Consider the following 20054-nt stretch of genomic DNA (forward strand, 5'->3'; position numbering starts at 1 on the left):
ACGGGTTTGGTGGTTCTGGTTGTTGTCGGTGGTTTTGGTGGTTGTTCTGGTTTTGGGTTTCGGTGGTGGTGCTGGTTTTGTTTAATTATTTTTTTTATTTTTTTTATATGTAGCATTAATACTTAATTACATGCCCTTATATTTCAATAATCATGCTTTATAAGTTTTGTCGGTGGTTTTGGTGGTGGTTCTGGTTTTGGGTTTCGGTGGTGGTGCTGGTTTTGTTTAATTGTTTTTTTATTTTTATTTTTTTTATATGTAGCATTAATACTTAATTACATGCCCTTATATTTCAATAATCATGCTTTATAAGTTTTGCATTGGCCTCCGTGAAAGGTACAATTGTTGAAAATAACCGTTAACGGAGGAAGTATTATTATTATTATACAGACAAAGTCATACAACCTACAATAAATTAGTGGGAAGCTGGCGAGATACAATCAATTATTCACCCGACCAGAATGTAACTCGACCTGTTATTGACCCGACGTAAACCCGATAAGATGTATGACCCGACATGACCCGACTCGAGTATGACCCAACCCAAACCCGACCCGCATAGGTTACGACATTAATCCGAATTGACCCGACCCAAACCCGACTTGTTTACCCGAATTGACAGTTCTAATTGGTGATGTAGGGTGAAGCAGGGGATATATTGGGTTGTGACGGCAGGGGAGTCAACTAATAAGGGGGGAGAGAAAGGCCGGTGGCTGATGGTGGGCGAGGGTGGGGGTTTTTCTCTAATTGTAAAATTTGACTTGATTGCTAATTGTTAAATTTTCTCTAATAAAAGAATTTGCTCTTATTGTTGAATTTGACTTGATTGCTTTTACATGGATATTATTATATAACTTGTCATTGAAGTTGAATTAATAAAATTTCATTGTGGTTGTGGGACTATGGCCATGAAAGTGTTCAGAAAGGTCTTCCAACCATGAAAGAAGGAAAGAGAAAGATTAAAGGAAGGGTATGAGAGAGAAAAACAAGAATGATGGCATTTCGTTTTACGAGACCTTTTGCTGACACAATTTTTTTTTTTTTAAAACACGTTTACCGGCTAAAATAGGTTAGTATCGGATAGTTTACCTCCGGTCACCGTCAAAGTACTCTAAGTGATACATTTTAAACTTCAGTTTCCTAAGTGATATATTTGTCAAACTTTAGTACCTTATGGTGTATATAACTCGGGTTCGTTGTATCACTTGTATGCAAGACTAGTTCTCTACGTACATATTTACTATTTAGATTCTTTTCCAATGTCGCCTATTACAAACAAGATTTTGGTCCTGCTTTTTTTGCATTGTATGTATGGAGCTGAGGTCACTTTTCATATTTTTTTAAATTTATCAAATAAGTGGAGTTTACATGTATAATAGGATTAACCGATGAATCAATATATGAAAATTCAACATATGTTTGTTACATAAACACTTTTCCTCACTAACATCAACCTCATTTTAATTTAATCACCAAAAATAATTCTATAATAAGGTGGTAGAAGGTAACTTAAATAATTACAAAATGGAGATGACAAAGTTCAATAAATTCTCTTTGTTTTAATGTAGTATAGGAAGCCTCTTTGGCTTTGATTACAAATGTACAAAGCAATGAAACAAATTTTGAAATGGTCTTTGTGAATAATCTTTTCAATAGTGTTTACATGGATTACCAACTAGCAGTCAAAATCAAGTGTTGATCCCACCTTTAAGCTAAGGTTGGACATAGCTTTTGATACATCCTACAAAAGAAACCAAAAAAAAAAAAAAAAAAAAAAGAATATAAATTGAGCAGCCAAATTCAGTTTTCAGAACTTGACACACTGGTTAGGCAGGCCTGTAACATGATGCACAGTTACAACTTCCAGCGCAGTGCAGTTGAGCACATCCATTCTTAGCTTCGCGCCAGCCTGCTTCAAGCCCTTAAGAGACACGGCCTGGTTGAAGAGGTTAAGCGAGGGCAATTTTGAAGCTGAAGGCAACTTACCATTAGGCAAATAGTTTCGAAAATCATCTGCCAAAAGGGGTACCTCAAAGTCTGTCTTATCATGCTTGACAACATTGTCTTTAGCACTAATGTGAGCTCCGGGTTCCATATGATTGGTTGAAAAGCTAGCTTGGTTCGGAAAGTTTGGATAAAGACTCACATAGCCTCGTAAATACATCATGTCAATGAGGAACTTCTTCCATGAGGCTTGCCATCCATTGGTTCTAGACTTGGGAATCTGAACCGGGTTTTTCTTAGGATCCTCAGTAAAGCGCATGTTCATGTACACATAAAATTCTCTCCAGTGCTTGGGGAAGAAAACAGCGCCCCAACTGCAGGGGAGCTGGTGTAGGTAAGGGGTGTTTGGATGAATGCGCTGGAAGAATTCTGTTGCATTCCACTTTGGTCTCTCTTTCACAACTTCAACAATTCGAGGAGTGTAAAGAGAAATTGAAGAGAGCTCGGGGAATGATACTTGAGGGTCATAGTGGTAGGCTAAGAGAGCATACTTGATCCATAGATAGTAGTAAGGAGATACTTCAATATCATCTTCAAGCAATAGACCGAAGTCATCATCTGAAGACGGATACCAACTCTCACTCACTGCACGAATTAGTCCTCCTTGAATGATTCTCCTCTTTAAAGTCTTTGTTCCATGTGGCCACTCAAATGTGCTCAATAGCTTTATTGTTGCCTCATCTACTCTGCTGTCCACATTGAAGGAAATTGGAATGTCGTCACCCAAATAATATGCATTAGTGAGAGACTTGAGAAGCCTCATGAGAGAACGCACACGGTTTTGAGTGATTATGTTGATGGAGATTCTCATCTTGTTCCAATCTGTATAAAGTTTATATGTATGGTTAGAGATTAGCCTAAAATTCAGAACTTTGACAAGTGATAAATGTTTTAAGACACTATAAAAATGAATAAAAGCTACACAAAGTCTAAGCAGCGCAGCACATTTCTTTTGCTTTATACTCTTATCATTTTAACCTGATTGACATTATACAAGAGGTAGGACTTGAAAAAAAAAGAAAGGAGAGTACTTACTTGGCAAGGCAGTAGATCTTAAGTCAGCCATCCAAAGGACCTTGGGCACAGATGCTCTAGGTAGAAGAACAAAAGTAGAGCCGTTTTTACTGGTCTCGGATGCCATTGTCAGTGCCTTTCTCACATCAGAATCAATATCATTAACAGCAATAACCACACTCGGGTTGTGAATCTTAACGAGCCCTTTCATGCTGGCATACACACTTTGCACTATAGGCACTTCAGAGTTAGATACTCCTGAAAGTGCCCCAACTCCGAGATCAAATATTTTAAATCTTCTCTCTTTACAAACCGATTTTGGCCAGTTCAAAGCAGTTGCAGCATCTTCACAAGGACAGTACTGCCCCCTGAGACAACAATGTAGGCCTTCTTACCAACAGTAGACCTAAATTTCTCGAGAAGAGGAGCAAGGGCCTTCACTTCATTGATGGAGTGAGCATAAAACAGTGCATCAATCTTTTGAGGATACATCGCCGCCCATTGAGTCACATAACCACTCGAAAGGGCTCTCCACCACTGATCATCTCTTACTTGAACAACATCTTTGAATATAACAGTAGTTTCAGACACATAAGCAAGCCGATGTTCACTATCTCCCCATGTTTCTTTGTCTTTTGGATCAACTGGAAGCACAAAGGAGCCAGCATTTCGGTACTTTTGAAGTTGATAGCTGCATGCCAACATAAGGACATTAGACCATTTGACACAAATGTAAGTGGAGAAGGAAACAGAGGAGAGATTTGACAGCACGAAAAAAAATGGCAATTTTTCTCATTGCATCAGGTATCAAATACTATATTAAATGTGGCATTAGTAATGGTGATATTCAAGATGAAAGCTATATAAACATGGTTGTATAAATATGTAGAAGGATAAGAAGCATGATTCATGAATCATAGTATTCTAAACAATATAATTGGTAAATCAAGAGATGGGCTAAAAATAGGCATATCAATCGAAGGCTGCATGCATGAAACAAAGGTATGCTCTATGCAGGAAGCTGAGATAAAGTGTTTCGAGAATTGCTACGTTTAAAGTAATCCATAGAGTAAAATTATATCCAAAGTAATCAACAAAGGATGCAAGAAAAAGGGTAAAACAAGTAAAGGAGGTAGCTTCTCACTGCAGGATATGAATTACAACTTTAATATAGTGCACGATTTGCAGGATAGCATAAAAACTTATAGCTTAAATGCTTAAGCATACATTGGTGTTCGTTGACTTTTTTTTTTCTTTTTTCTTTTTGGGTAAGGAGAAGTCCCTTACAAGTATGGAGAAATTGGGGACCCTACTTGTTTGGGGTGAGAGTCGACCCCTCTCACAAGGGTGGAAGGACGGCCTTTAACCACTAGGCCAACCTTGATTCTCACGTTGGTGTTCGTTGATTGCTATAATACTTTTATAATTTATATAGACATAATGCAATTGTAATGTACTTACCACATACCACAAGAAAACTAGAAGCAGCTCATATAAAATTAATACATCAATAAACATAGTTGCATCAAAACCAATCAAGCACAAAAGTAGATCAGGAGAAGATCCCATGTAAAAAGCAAAGCAGGTTTCTCAGAAATCAATACAGCAATAAACTTAGTTGCATCAGAAACATGCTAAGCACAATAGATAAATCAGGAGAATATTCTATCTACTGAAATGCATATAAATCATTAAGTTACCTGAGGTGCAGATCTTCACCAGTCATAAAGGTCATGGGATTCTCGATGAAAAGAGTCTTGACAAGCTCTGCAGATAAAAACCACGAGCTCGAGAGAAAATCCACCTGCACCACCTTTTCAACAAGGATATCATAAGCTGGATCAGGTAGATAGAGACCTGCCTCCTTCGAACGAAACTTTCTATAGCTGGGGAAGGTGAAATCCTTCTGTCTGAAAGGTAAAATCCTCCCTATGCTACCTAGAACAGAATTCTTGTACTTCTCTGTACCTGCAACATGGGACAGAATCTGAAGCATTTTCTTTCCCGGTATCATGTCATCATCAACGATATATACAAGATCAGCTTCTGTCTGCAAAGCCATTTGAAACCTTCCATAGTACTTAAAATCATAATTTGAACCCACAAAACTAATCCTGCTATCATTGTAACTCTGCACGATTCTTCGTAGTGACAGCTCATTCGGACTTCCAAAGGCAAGAACCCAAACGTGGTGAAAAGGGAGAGTTTGGTGTAGCAAAGAATCTAGCTGAGCACAAAGAGTTTTTCTTTTGAAATGGTTTAAAATAACTGTAACTTTTGGTTTATTCGAGCCCTTCAAATCCCACTTTGATGGCATTGCCATTAGTTGGCGAAGAGTCTCAATGCCAAAATTCTTGCTTTGAAACTGCAACACCTCAGTATAAAGCTCAGTCTTCAACTTGATCATTTGAAGATCATTGGACTTCTTCTGCATAAAATCGATCTTTTCGTGCTCACAGACCTCAGCCGGAACAATTGTTTGCATTTCAGTTGCAACCAAATTAGATACTTCTTGATAGTGGCTCACAATGTTGGGTTGGATAATATAGTCTTTCCATTGCTTTGCAAATTGTGTAGCCCATGTGAAGTCCGGTTTAGTCCTTAGATCAACTGAAGGACTCATGTAATACAAAAGAAACGTAGCATATATTGCAAAAGCGAATTGTACACAAGTGAGTGTTGTTACCAGCCTAGTGGAGCCACTCTTATGCCCTTTTAGCTTCCCCTTTCCTCCTACATAATCATTTAACACTCCTTCCAGATAATCGCCATTTTTGGCATTTGTATTCGCGTTCTTGTAGATACCCATTTTTAAAATTTGTTCAAAGAACTAGTATACACCTGCAAGCCAAAGACAAAAATAAAATAACATTGGTCACATTCAAGATCTATCAAACCATGTTTTCATTGCTATTCTATAAATAGGATAGAATAAGAATACACAAAGTTCTTATTCTAGCAGCTCATAATAACGAAAAAAAGAGGGAGTAAAAGGTCAGAAGAGAGCACAAATTGCAAGTATATGTCTGGTATAAATTTTCAAGCATTAACTAGGAAGAGAATATAAAAAGAAGGAATCATATTATTTTCGTCTTTGTTTACACAATGTTTAGGAGATTTTAGGTGTGAAAAAATTGAAGCAATGGTGCAAGAGGTACAAAGCTTGATCATGGAAAATTGACCTCTATTAGGAACAGAAGGAATGAAATATAAATTAACCTTAAACAAAGAATGCAACACTTTCTCTTAAAAACTATGTTTTCATTGTTTCGGAACATGCATCCACCAATTGGTACATATAAGCTCATAACAACTAAAAACACAAGAACAGACAATCCTTCATACCTTACTGTCAGCTGTACTGATATCGTTATGCTCCAGATATCGCTGTTACTCTTGTTATAGCTGAAACGTAGTCATTTACAAAGCAGACGGATCAGCAACACCAGAATGAGCCTTGAGTACGTGAAGGATCCAACCAAGTCTTGTCTCGCGTTGCAGCAAGGAAGAAAGAATCGATACTGATAACACGAAAAGGAGTTAGTTAGCAGAAAAGGTACCAAGGGTGTGATTTCTTCATTTGAATTGCAACAGAAAGTGTGCAAACTAGTTTATATATAACAGTATAAATTGCTTCTACAAGCAATATGAAGCATACATGAGAAATGCATCCAAGATCACATGGGCCTAAACACCACAAATTCATGTCTAATGATTAAACAAACTATTTATTTTTTGTTATGAAAAAACTATGCTTTAAATTCACTACATCTCATCCATTATCCCACTCAATCTAACTATAATAAAGCCAGTTTTGTTGCCTTAAAACTGGGCTAATCCTGCGATTTTCGCATAGACTCTAGCTTTATTAATAATTGTCTTCCTTACAGTTCTAGTTTATTACATGTAGTTAAAATTTTTAATTACTGTATTAATTAATAGCACACAGAATCCTTGTTTTTTTGCTTCTTTGTAACAAAAAAGTGTAAGCTAATCTGTTTCTAGTGCAAAATTAACGTGTATTTTACCAATGCATTGAGCAAGCTTCATGCAGCAAAAAATGGACTGTCATCTAAAAGGATCAAAAGCGCTCACAACCCCCATAATAAACCTCAACCAACCCATCGGCTACGAAAACCACTCTTACGTTCCAAATAACATGTCATGTAAAAAAAAAAAATCAGTAAAATTAATTCATTAATAAAACGTCATTTATAGTATTTGACGAGTATATTGAAAAGAAATTGGATATAGCAATATTTACATCTAATTTGCTTCGTAGCATAAACCATTTTCCAAATATAGTAAGATAACGAATTAAAATACGCTTGATAAAATATTCCACATCAAGACGTGTAATGTACATATATATACGGAATGCCAGTTAAAAAAAGTGTTACTAGCTTACCACTATCAAATTCAGCCTATTATTATTGCAAGGACGGAGGGAGTAAAATTGATATTTGAACCACAAAATTAATCCAAAAAAATCTTTCAAAATCAAATATGTCAAACCTCTAGTTCCCAAGACCAAGATCTATGTGATCATGTCGATGCAATACAAAGAATAAAACCAATAATGAAGCAAATTAAAAATAAATCAACAGTAGACAAGTCAAAGTAGTATAATACCTTAGAAATTAAGAAAAAAATAAATAAATGAATTAATCAAACTACGTTGGAACACGAGGATTTGGGTTTTCTTGTTCTTCACTAAAGGAAGCCAAAGAATAACCTCAAACTTACACCACCAAAATCAAAGTATGACCATTAACTTATAAATTAGGAAGCGTAATTTTGCAAAAATTGTATGAAAAAAGGAAGGTTGATTCAAAATTATATATACGTGTATGATATTAAGGTCGGTATAGTTGACTTTTCTTTTGGTTTTTGAAAATTTTATAGTTATAAATTATGCAAAAAAAAAAAATATTGTTAATGGCATTTTACCCAACTAAAAAATTTGGTCAACCAAGAATGTGCAAGAAACCCATGAATGAACCCAAATTACACAAATTTGCTTTATGTTTATTTTTAATTTTTAGGAGTTAGAAAAATAACAAATGGGGTTTGGTTGCTTGTGAAAAAAAATAACGAATTTTTCTTGAAAAAAGTGCTCATTTTCAGGGGAAATGGCATTATACATGCATTTTACAAAACGAATATGTTATGGAACTAAAATGAGTTTTGTGAATTGAAATGGAATTTTTTTTTTTTTTTTTTTTTTTGGGGGGGGGGGGAGGTGTTGTTAAATGGATTTTATTGTAAGGTCTAAATAACGTGTGGAAACTATAACATTCATAGTGGAATGCTAGTGAGATTTATTGGATTTCATTTCATAGGATTGTTTTACTTCATGTCAATTCTTATACGGAATTATCCTAATTAGGTACATTGGTCCTACATTGTACTCGTACATACTTAAGCTTGGTCCTACAAATATACAATAGCGACTAGACTTTGCAAAAGATTATCCGACCCAAAGTAACACAAAGATCAACCCGATAAAATTGAGTTTCGAGCACAAAATTATGACACAAAATTTGTTAATATGAATAAATTTATAAAATTTATGTAAAAAATTACAGAATACATTGTATGAAAAAGTAAGAGGGTATGGCCGAAATTATTTTGGTTGGAAAAAGTATTTAGTTACACAGACAACATTTAAATTTAAGCAATATACATAAAAAATTACATGTTAAATAAGCAAGTATTTTCATCAACTTCAAGAAAGAGTAACATATTTTGTATAACTACTACTCGTATTTATTTTTGTGTTACTAATATCGGACCAAATAAATACTTCTTAATATTTCCGCCCCTTATCAATTCTATCACCTTATCAATTTTAGCTACTTATTAATTAATACTACCTCCGTTTTTTTAGTTGACACGTTTTGAATTTAGCACTATTCACTCACTCCCCTTTGACCGTGTTTTGTGCTTTATACGTAATGAAAAATATAGTCATGCGGGATCTTGTTAGATTCGTTACGATATATATTTTCAAAATATCAACTTTTTATAATTTGTTTATCGATAATTAAAGATATTAATGGTTAAAATTGTGCATTGACAAACGTGACTAAAAAAACGTGTCAACTAAAAAGAAACGGAGGAAGTATTAGATAACTAATCAATTTCAGCTCTTTTTCAGATATCGGCTTTGTACATAACTTGAAATTCCAAGAACATTGCATATGCATATACGTAGATATACCTTTTGATAGAACACAATCAAAGAGCTATTGGCATCCACATCATCCAATAGCTCAATATTTATCTACAAGATGAATATTTGAAGCCTAATAAGACCTTTTATGTGCCTAATATACGACCATGACTACTGTAATTTGTACCTACCAAACACCCAAGTAATGTATATGAAACCAATTCATCTGTCAAATAGGTTTTTAAGTACTCGTTTTAATTTTACTTACAAGTGGAGTGTAACCTAATACTTCGTAGTAGTAGATTATCTCGCGGCATTTCACATTGACTACAAACTACAAGTAATAAACTATGATAGTGTGATCTCTTTTTATGGTGCTTTCATTTAAGAATTGAAATACTTCCTGCCTTAAAATAATTCGAATTCAATTTTTATGGTCAAATTAGGATAGTTTGACCGTTTATTGAATACTAGAAATGCTTCTAGTTTGGGTTGGTCCAGATTGGATCATTTGCATTGGTTTTAGATTGGATTAATTCAAGCCGGGTCATTTTCAGTAAGGCTTGTTCAGATTTATTGCAAATTTCAATCAGATTGAGTTAGGTCATACGTGGAAAAATGGTTTTCTTATGAAGTAAATATATGTGCAATTATTTGGAATTGGACAACAACCATTATTAAGTAGCTAGAATGAGATGATAATAAAAATTGGTAAGGAAAGTGGGTATAATTTCGCGGATTTTACACACCCGCCCCAATTAAAGTGGCCATGGTTCCTATCATGACTTTGATGGGTAATGGCCGGATGACCCGGATATTGGATATCAATTCAAAGGTCATACTAGTCAAGGTGGTAGATTTTAAATATAGCCCCCCTAAATGCCTAACCCACCCACGTCCATTCTCCCACTTAAGGTTGGCAATTGGGCAGAGCGTGTACGGGTATCCCCTTCCCACACCCATATCAGCCAAAAAATTCTATACTGGCACCTGTACCTATCACCCATGGAGAGTACATAACTACATATTAACTTCCATACCACGCAGGTGGGTATAAACCTAAATTTACACCCGGTTCAGCACCCAAGTAGATATATATCCTCGATTCACTAATACCCGCCCATACCCGCTGTTTGGGTCCAATTTAGTCCAATTGGGCTTAGGCATTAAATGATCCAATTAAAAGACCAAGGTCAAGGTTCATCTCTCCAATTGTGCTAAAGTCAAAGATCAGTCCTCAAGGCAAGCCAATTGGGCTAAGGCCCAACTTCTCCATGTATGAAGAGGTATAAAAGCCATCAATATTACATTTGTACGTTCATTCAAGCAAAGCCTCAAGCAACTAATTCTCTTGCATAGTCCTCTCTTTCTACACACTGTACTGACTTTAGCATCGGAGGGGCCTTCCTCGGCAACACCCCCGAGGCTAGTTTACGTGTGTTTACTGTGCAGGAAACCTTCGGCCCAACATTACTTGGATCGAATCTAGTCTTCTCCGCTTCATCGGACTTTCGGCAAGGTCCCATTGTTTTCACCCGAAACAATTTGGCGCCGTCTATGGGGAAGACTTTCAAAAATCTTTAAGCCAAATTTCTAACCAAGATCATCTTGCAATTATCTTAGTAGCAATGGCTAAGAACCGCAAGAGTAAAGGCCTCCGTCAAGGAGCGGGCGAAAAGCCTAAAACCCCTACACCATCACCCTCGCCGGACCGGAACTCTCCCAAGGGTGCCAGCTCGGGGGGAGGATCATACAGGGAGGATTCCCTTTCTCCCGTAATTCATAACTCTCATCATAGGCCGAGTCACTCTCGGTCTAGCAGGGGTGAGTCCGATCATAGGACACATTCAGTGCCCCAAAGCCAACCATCGACTGTGCGCCCTCATTCCCATACTCGGCCGAGGACCCCTTTGACGGGGCCCAGCTCGGAGGAGGTGGCAAGAGCGCTGGCAGTGCTCATGGAGGCGATGAGGGCACAAAATATGCCACCACCTCGTGATCGAACTCCTCCGCATACCCGGCATCAGCGGAGGAAGCTAGACCATGATGGTGGGAAGCTTCCTTCCTTCCGGGAACTGGAAGAGTGGGAAGAGGATACCTCGAAAAATGAAAAAGAGAGGAAAAAGAACCCTCAATTTTTAAAAGGATCCTCATCCTCCCGACCAGAAACGCATAAGAGCAGCAGCTCAGCTTCTCGGCCAGAATCTGCTCACCGAGAACGACCTGAGACTGTTCGCCGAAGCGTCCTCGACCGACTCGGCGGCAAGGAACCGAGCGTGCACAGTCGCCTCTCGGTCCCTGCAACCGAGGCCCAGACTTCCCAGCCAGGGACGAAAACCACTCCTACCTCTCTAAGAGGGCGGAGCGCGGTCCCTTCGGCCAGGAACAAGGGCAAGGCAGTTATGCTACCCGCCAGTTCGCCATTCGAGCAATGGATACTGGAAGAGCACGTGCCCACGGTTAAAATACCGTCGCACATCACATATGACGGGACCTCGGATCCAAAGGATCACGTGGCCTCGTATGAGACTCATATGCATCTTTGCCCCAGATCCGAAGCGACTTGGTGCAAATATTTCCCAATCACTCTCAAGGGGGTCGCGCAAGCGTGGATCTCCAAGGGAGTAAAGCAAGGCTCCATAACAGGGTGGGATGATCTGTCCTCCAAGTATAGGAGCAAGTTTTCCACGGCAAACCGCCGAGAGAAGACTACTGCAGAACTCATGAGTCTGCAACAGGGGGAAACCGAAAGCCTCCGAGACTATCTGACCCGTTTCAGTAACGAGTCATCCAGCGTCTCTCAGCTGGACCAGGGGCTAGCCGTTTTTGCAATGCAGAATGGCCTTCAGCCCGGGAAGTTCCTAGACTTCATGGTCATGCATACCCCGCAGACCTTGGAGGAAGCTCTGAATGCCTCGGATAAGTTCATCCGAGCCGAAGAATGGAACAAAGCAAAAACCCAACCTCAATTCGGGGGAGGGAAACAAAGACAAACACCTTTGTCTGAAGGCCAAGGCCATAAGGCAAAGGGAAAGTCAAAGGCCTCGGAGCAATCTTCGGCCAGTGACCCAAAGAAGGAAAAATCTGCCTCATACACAGGCAGATACGAGTCCTACACTCCGCTCTCTCTTCCACGCGCCAAAATTTACAGCGTGACGAAGGAGGAGCAGAGTTACCGAAAGCCGAGACCACTCCCAGAGTGGTATCAGCGAAAAAATAAAAAATCAGTGGTGCGAGTTCCACGAGACTCCGGGACACAACACTAAGGAGTGTATCCAACTGAAGGACCAGATAGAGGACATGGTCCGGAAGGGATACTTGAAAAAATACATCGCGGATCACCGCGAGAAAAAAGAGTCCGAGAAGTCAGCAAAGGACTCTCGGCAAGACCTCGACTTCCCCCGGAAGATCAGTAAAAAACCGGAGGGGAAATTCTCTCCGATCAATGTTATCTCGGGAGGAATATGCTCTTGGAGGGAGCACAAGCGACACCTTAGGGCTTTGACTCACCAGGTGAACAACGCTGACATTCAGTCTCCCCAATCGCCGGTGCCGAACATGACGTTCACAGCCGCCGACTTCCGGGGGATAACGTTCCCTCACGAGGATCCGTTGGTGATCATCGCCACGGTGGCCAACCACGACGTCAGTAAGGTCCTTGTTGACGGTGGCAGCGAAGCAAACATTCTGTTCCGAAAGGCCTACAATCAAATCAAGCTGAAGCCCAAGCACCTTACGCCGGTACCCTACCCGGTATCCGGGTTCAACGGGGCATCAACTTATCCAGATGGGAAGGTGACACTTCCTATCACCATCGGCTGCGATGAGGCAGCCAGGAACGTCATGATTGAATTTTTGGTCATTGACGCTCCTTCAGTGTACAACGTGATTTTGGGGAGACCCATAATTCATGAGATCCAAGGGGTCGTCTCAACTTATCATCAGCTGATGATTTACGTCTCAGACGCCGGCTTCCCCGAAAGGATACAGGGCAACCAAAAGGACGCCCGAAGGTGCAACTACCTCAAGCCATCCAGTAGTCGCCCAGATGACGACAAGGATGAGGAGGAGAAAGAAAAAGAAAGAGAGCCAAGCACAAAAAAGCCGAAAGGCCTAAGTGCTTCGGCCCAAGGATCTGAACCTAGAGGTAAAGGGCCCGAAAGGGAAAAGGCTAGCTCTTCAGCTGAACAGCAAGACTCAGAGAGCCAGCCGAAGAACAAAAAGACTGGGACACCTGCTGACATAGGCAGCAGGCCAGATTATGAAGAGTCCAGTCCATCAGCAATGGACATGGACCAACAGACTGAAACAGTTGAGTTGGCCGAAGGAGACGTTGAGAAATGTGTAACAATTGGGATGGACCTTGATCCGAACACCCGTTGTGAACTTATTCAGCTCCTTCGGGACAACAGAGATGTGTTTGCTTTCTCGGCAACTGATATGCCCGGGATAAGTCCAGACCTCATCTCCCATAAGCTTAATGTTGACCCAACGTGTCGACCAATTAAGCAAAAGAAGCGGAATTACTCCGCTAATAAGAACCGAGACATCGCAGCCGAGGTCAAAAAATTGCTAGAGGCAGGCTTCATCGAACCTTGCCAATATCCAGAATGGCTGGCAAATGTGGTGATGGTTCAGAAGGCCAATGGTACCTGGAGGATGTGCGTTGACTTCACGGACCTAAATAAGGCTTGTCCGAAGGATTTCTATCCCTTGCCGAGGATCGATCAGCTAGTCGATTCGACAAGTGGCCATGCCTTGCTTAGTTTCATGGACGCATTCTCGGGGTATCATCAGATCTTCATGCACCCCGACGATCGAGCAAAGACAGCATTCGTCACGAACGCTGGGGTGTACAATTACAAAATGATGCCCTTCGGATTGAAAAATGCGGGGGCAACCTATCAAAGGCTGGTGGATCAAGTTTTTTGCCGATCAAAAGGGCCGAAACATGGAAGTCTATGTCGACGATTCGATCGTCAAAAGCAAAAAACCTGAGGACCATGTTAAGGACCTGGCTGAAACTTTCGCCACCTTAAGAAAGCATCAAATGAAGCTGAATCCGAAGAAGTGTGTCTTCGGCGTGAAGTCAGGGAAATTCCTTGGGTTCATAGTCAGCAAAAGGGGGATTGATGCCAATCCCTCCAAAGTCAAAGCAGCGCTCGACCTTCCTGAGCCGAAAACAAAGCGGGATGTTCAGCGGCTCACCGGAAGAATGGCAGCCCTCTCGAGGTTCATTTCCAGAGCTTCGGATAAGGGGTTACCTTTCTTCAAAGCCCTGAAACTCCCGAAAACAAAAGAGCTCGTTTGGGAGGAAGAGCAAAAAGACGCCTTTAAACAGCTTCGGGAGCATCTGGCTCAACTCCCAACGCTGGCTAGCCCAGCAGAAGGAGAAACTTTGTACCTGTATGTGGCCGTTAGCCCAGCCACCATCAGTGCAGTACTGCTGAAGGAAGAAAGTAAAAGTCAGCAACCGATCTACTTTGTCAGTCATACACTGACGGATGCCGAGACTCGCTACCCTCTACTCGAGAAAGTCGCTTTCGCGGTAGTAGTAGCTGCTCGGAAGCTGAGGCCCTATTTTGATTGCCATCAGATAGTGGTCTTAACTGATCAGCCGTTGGAAAAAGTTCTCGGCAAGGTTGAAAAATCTGGTAGGCTAGCCAAGTGGGCTTTTGAGCTCACCGAATTCAGCATCAGCTACCGTCCGAGGGCTGCCATTAAGGCTCAAGCTCTAGCGGATTTCTTGGCCGAATGCTCATACCAAGAAGCGCTAGACAATGAAAAGAAAGTCTGGACCGTGTTTACGGATGGATCTTCCACCGAAAACGGTTCGGGGGCAGGAGTAGTGATAACTTCTCCCGAAGGCAAATCCTTTGAGTATGCACTAAAATTTTCTTTTAAGGCCTCGAACAACGAAGCCGAATATGAGGCAGCAATCGCCGGCCTAGAATTGTGCATCTCCCTGGAAGCCGATCATGTCTGCCTGAAAACAGACTCTCAGCTAGTTGCATATCAGATTAGCGGCAGCTACGAGGCCAAAGAGCCCTCCATGATAGCTTATCTTGCCAAGACCAAGTCAGTCATTGTAGAGCTGAAAACTTTTGAGGTTCAGCTGATCCCAAGGGGTCAGAATACTCAAGCCGATGCACTCTCCAAACTTGCCAGTTCATCTCTTACCGAGCTGAACATATCTGTATATGTAGAAGTGCGTCGAGAGAGAAGTGTCGACGAAGCACCTGAAGTGTGCTGCGCTGACCCAGAGCCTAGTTGGATGGATCCCATCCTAGCTTTCAAGCTTCGGGGAGAAACTCCCGAAGATAAAGCTTTGGCCTCCAAGATGAAGAGAATCAGCTCAAGGTTCATTGTCTTCAGGGGGGAACTTCTGAAAAAGTCCTTCTCAACCCCATTGCTGAAATGCGTGGGACCAACAGATGCAGATTATATCCTACGGGAGATTCACCTCGGCATTTGTGGGAACCACATTGGGGGAAGGACCTTAGCCCACAAGGCATTGAGGGCTGGATATTACTGGCCCACCATGATCGCAGATGCTAAGGAGCTGGTCCGGAAATGCGAAAAATGTCAAAAATACGCTCCAGTTATCCACCAGCCAGCAAGGGATCTTCAGCCGATCCTTAATCCACTCCCGTTTGCCCAATGGGGACTGGATATACTAGGACCATTTCCAGAGGCTGTGTACCAGAAAAAATGGCTGATAGTTGGTGTTGACTACTTCAGTAAATGGATCGAGGCCGAAGCAGCTTCGAACATTACAGAGCAAACTGTCAGAAAATTTATCTGGCAGAATATCATTACTCGTTTTGGCATCCCGAGAGTATTTGTCTTCGATCATGGGAGGCAATTTGATAACTTACCATTGAAGCGGTATACAGATCAGTTCGGCATCAAACTGGCATATTCAGCGGTATGCCACCCGCAAAGTAACGGACAAGCCGAAGCTGCAAATAAACAGATCCTAAATGCCCTCAAGAAGAGGGTGGAAGATCAAAAGTCCAAGTGGCCGGAGGAGCTCCCTGGAACCCTTTGGTCCCTTCGGACAACTGAAAAAGAGGCAACGGGCTATTCACCTTATGAATTGGTGTATGGTGCCGAAGCCGTTCTTCCAGTGGAAATTGGCTCTGAGAGCCTACGAGTGCACCACTTCTCGGCTGAGAATGAGCGACTGATGAGGGAATCTCTCGATTTCCTCGACGAAGTAAGAGACTCAGCCCGAGACAGGATGGCCGCTTATAAGCAGAGAATCAGCAAATTTTATAACCGAAGGGTCCATGCAAGGCCTCTTAAAAGTGGAGACCTTGTCCTTCGAAATGCTGCTGCAGTTCAGAAAGGCCGAATCCATGGGAAACTCTCAGCTGCATGGGAAGGGCCTTATGAAATCTGTGATGAGCTTCAGCCAGGGACATACCGACTTCGGCAGTTGGATGAAACTGAGTTGAAAAATCACTGGAACGCTGATGTACTGAAAAAATATCATGTGTAAACCCTTCGGGGCAGGACAATCTTTGTAAGTACATTTTGAACTAATGAAAGGCCTTGGAGCCACCATTTATATAAATGTTTGCAACTTTTTATCCTTTCAAAGTTTTCTCGGTTCTATCTACTCTTTAAGGGTTTTTTATTCAGCCTCGTTTGAAACCTTCGCCTTCGGGTAACTGGGTTTCAGATTGCTGACAAAACTCGTCTTTTTAAAGAACACTGGTCTTTCAGCTGAAGTCAAACTTTAGTAAGACTTGTTCTCCAAAGACATGAGTCCATGGACAATTCTGGGATATTGCCTTAACTGAGCCTTGTATCCCAGAAAGCCATTATCCGAAACATTGCCTTCAGTTGGCCCTGTGTTTCGGATATCCATTTTTCAATGATAGACAGAAAATCAAGGATAACAGCAACAATTGGAAATTGTTTATTCAGCCTCGTCTGAAACCTTCGCCTTCGGGTAACTGGGTTTCTGATTGCTGACAAACTCGTCTTTTTAAAGAACTCTAGTCTTTCAGCTGAAGTCAAGCTTCAGTAAGATTTGTTCTCCAAAGGCGTGAGTCCATGGACAATTCTGGGATATTGCCTATCCCAGAAAGCCATTATCCGAAGCATTGCCTTCAGTTGGCCCTGTGTTTCGAATACCCATTTTTAAGAAATAAAGAAATTGTTTATTCAGCTGAAGCCATACTTCAATTTCTGGGGGGGCAAGAAGCACTACCAGTGCAAGTTTATGTTCAGCAGAATTGAAGAAACAGTAAAGCACTCAAAAACAAAGCAGCTGAAGAAAAGAACATCAAATTAATAATTTATGCTCAGAAATTGAGCTACAAGTTCAAATAAGTTAAGAAACTATATCGGCAGCCGCCCACAAGCGGAAAATAACAGCTGCCGAAATACGTACAGAAGCAAAAAAATTAAACTGTTTTGTACGACAAGGCAAGATGAAGCAAAAAACAAACAAGGCAAAAAATTCAGAAAGCGACAAGTCTAAAGTTGAGCGCATGATGAACCGCAAGATTCTGAAGACGACTGCCCGAGTTCCTATGCTTCAGCCCAAGGATCAGACTTGTCAGCATTGTTGGGCCTCATGGTGGTCTCAGCCCTAGCAGCAGAAGAAGCAGGCTTTGCACTCTGCCGAGCCTCTCTTTCCCTCTGTTCAGCCTCCAACTCCATTCTCTCAGCTTCTTCTTCGGCTTCCTCAGCCTTAAGGATTTCAGCTTCGACTGGAGTTGCATACTTCATATGAGGGTCTTCGGGATTCTGGACCCATTCAGCACATTTGGACCAGTCCAACTTCGGCTCAGCATGAAGGCAGACTCTTCGGCACACTCTGAACCCATTTCTGAAACCCATTTCATATTCTTCCTGGGTATAGACACGGACTTTGAGTAGAGCCTCAACATCAGCCAACTTCTTCTGGGTCTCCTCCAAGTCTTCCTTGGATTTCTTCAGCTCATCGGCGAGCTTGAAGGAGGAACCTTTTAGCTCATTCAGCTGCTGCTGAACTTGGGAAGCCTCTGTCTGGGCCTGGGCCACTTCTTCCTTTTTGGCCATCAGCTGATCCTCAGCTTCTTGGAGCTTAGCTCTCTGAGCTTCAGCGGCAGCAGCAGCCTCTGAGAGTTGGACATCCCTGGCTTGGAGCATCTCTTCAGCAGCCATTCTGCTGGCTTCAAGAGCTTCTAGCCGTTGCTGCACTTCAGCTTGTGCAGCAGCTCCTTCCTGGATTCGGCTCTCAATGGTAGCCTTGAATTTGGAGATGTCCACTCCCATGTGCTCTTGGAGGAATTTTTCCCCTTCCATCAGTGGGGGAAAAACTTCCTTCTCCATAGCATCGCAGAAGGTTTTGAAGGCTTCAGCAGCTTTTTTCTCGTATTCTTCACCCTTCTGCTGCTTCTCTTCAGCTGCTGCTTGCTTCAGCTTAGCAAGCTTTAACTCCTCTTCGGCTACCTTTTTGTCGTGCTCGGCAGCGTCTACCCTATCTTGTAGGGTATCTATCAGCTCTACAGTGAGAGTCTGATTGTGCACGAACTGAAAACAGGAGCACAAGTTAAAATAAAAAATAGAGCTGAATTTTAGAGGAGATAAAGGCAAGGAAAATCACCTGCATCATCAGCAGTTGGTTAGATCTGGCTGGGTCAGGAACTGATCTGCTGGATTCGCCCATCCCAGCAGTGGCCTTCAGCGACCAGATTCTTGCCCTATCTACTTCGGACGTGCCAGCAAAATCGCCGAAGTAGGCTGCAGCACCTTCTCGGTTCTGACCCCATATGAGGTCCCAGATGTGATCTGGGATTGGAATTCGGGGGGCCGAGAAACCCATTTCTCCAGATTGCAGAGTCTGGAAGGAAGGAAAGGATGACGACGGAGCTTCTTTAACTTTGGATGGCTCAGCATCCTCCTTCTCAGAAGAGTCAATTATTATGACCTCTTCTTCTTCAGGGGTGAGGACGAAAGCCTCAACCTCTCTTGCAATGTCTGTCGTGAAACCCTCAGCATTGGGCATCACGACATCCTCATTCTTGTGCTCAGCAGCACTCTCTTGAACTTCTTCTTGGACCCCTCCCTTAGGTTCGGGAGTTTTCTGATCCACCTCCATCTCGGGAGGTGGCAGAGGGGTCTTTGGAGGTGATTGAGGTGGTGGCCGGGGAACCCTCGGCGATCCATTGCCTTCCTCGGGTTCCCTTATTTCGACGCCGATGGTCATCGGCCTCCGCTGAAAGTCATGGGGGCCGATGATGGCCATTCTTCGGCGCCTTTTCTGAAGCGGCTGCTCGTCCATGTCTGAGTCTGAGGACTCTTCTTGTATCTGGTCTTCGGGACGAATAGGGGCTTTCCCTTCTCTGTGTCTATTACTCTCTTCAAACTGTAAAAGACAAGGGGGGAGGAAGAATGTGAGTAAAAACAAAACAACAAACAGAAACAGACAAAATTAAGTCTGAAAGCTCACCGAGGTCTTCAGCAAAGCATCGTCTTCTTCAGCTGCCCTAGCTGCAGCTTCTTCTTCAGCAGCCCTGGAGGACCCTTCTCCTCCTTCACAAGCTTCAATAACCCGTGCAACCTCTTCGGCCGTACGGGCAGCTTCAGCTTCTTCGTCCAGCAGCTGAAACCAGGGATCTCTCTTCTTCCACCAAGGCTTCTGCCTTTGATACAGAGCAACAACCTCAATTTGGAAGTGGGAAGAGTCTAGATGAACCTCTCTATGCCGCGGTTCAGTGATAGAGGGGGCCCGATCAGTTACAACTCGTTCTCGGTTGACGCCAAGACGAGCGTAGTTAATGCCGACGTTGGTCTCGTCCCGCTCTGAAAAAGAAAAGGGGAAAGGTCAGTTCAGTTAGGTTGGCACAGCATAAAAAAGCGA

General features: G+C 42.1%; 1 pseudogene; it reads right to left on the reverse strand.

The window, feature by feature from the left end:
• Positions 1–658: 658 nt before the first annotated feature.
• Positions 659–6586, reverse strand: LOC110699178 (annotated as a pseudogene).
• Positions 6587–20054: the final 13468 nt, after the last annotated feature.

The sequence above is a fragment of the Chenopodium quinoa genome, unplaced genomic scaffold (assembly GCF_001683475.1).
Source record: "Chenopodium quinoa cultivar QQ74 unplaced genomic scaffold, ASM168347v1, whole genome shotgun sequence".
Classification (NCBI taxonomy): domain Eukaryota; kingdom Viridiplantae; phylum Streptophyta; class Magnoliopsida; order Caryophyllales; family Amaranthaceae; genus Chenopodium; species Chenopodium quinoa.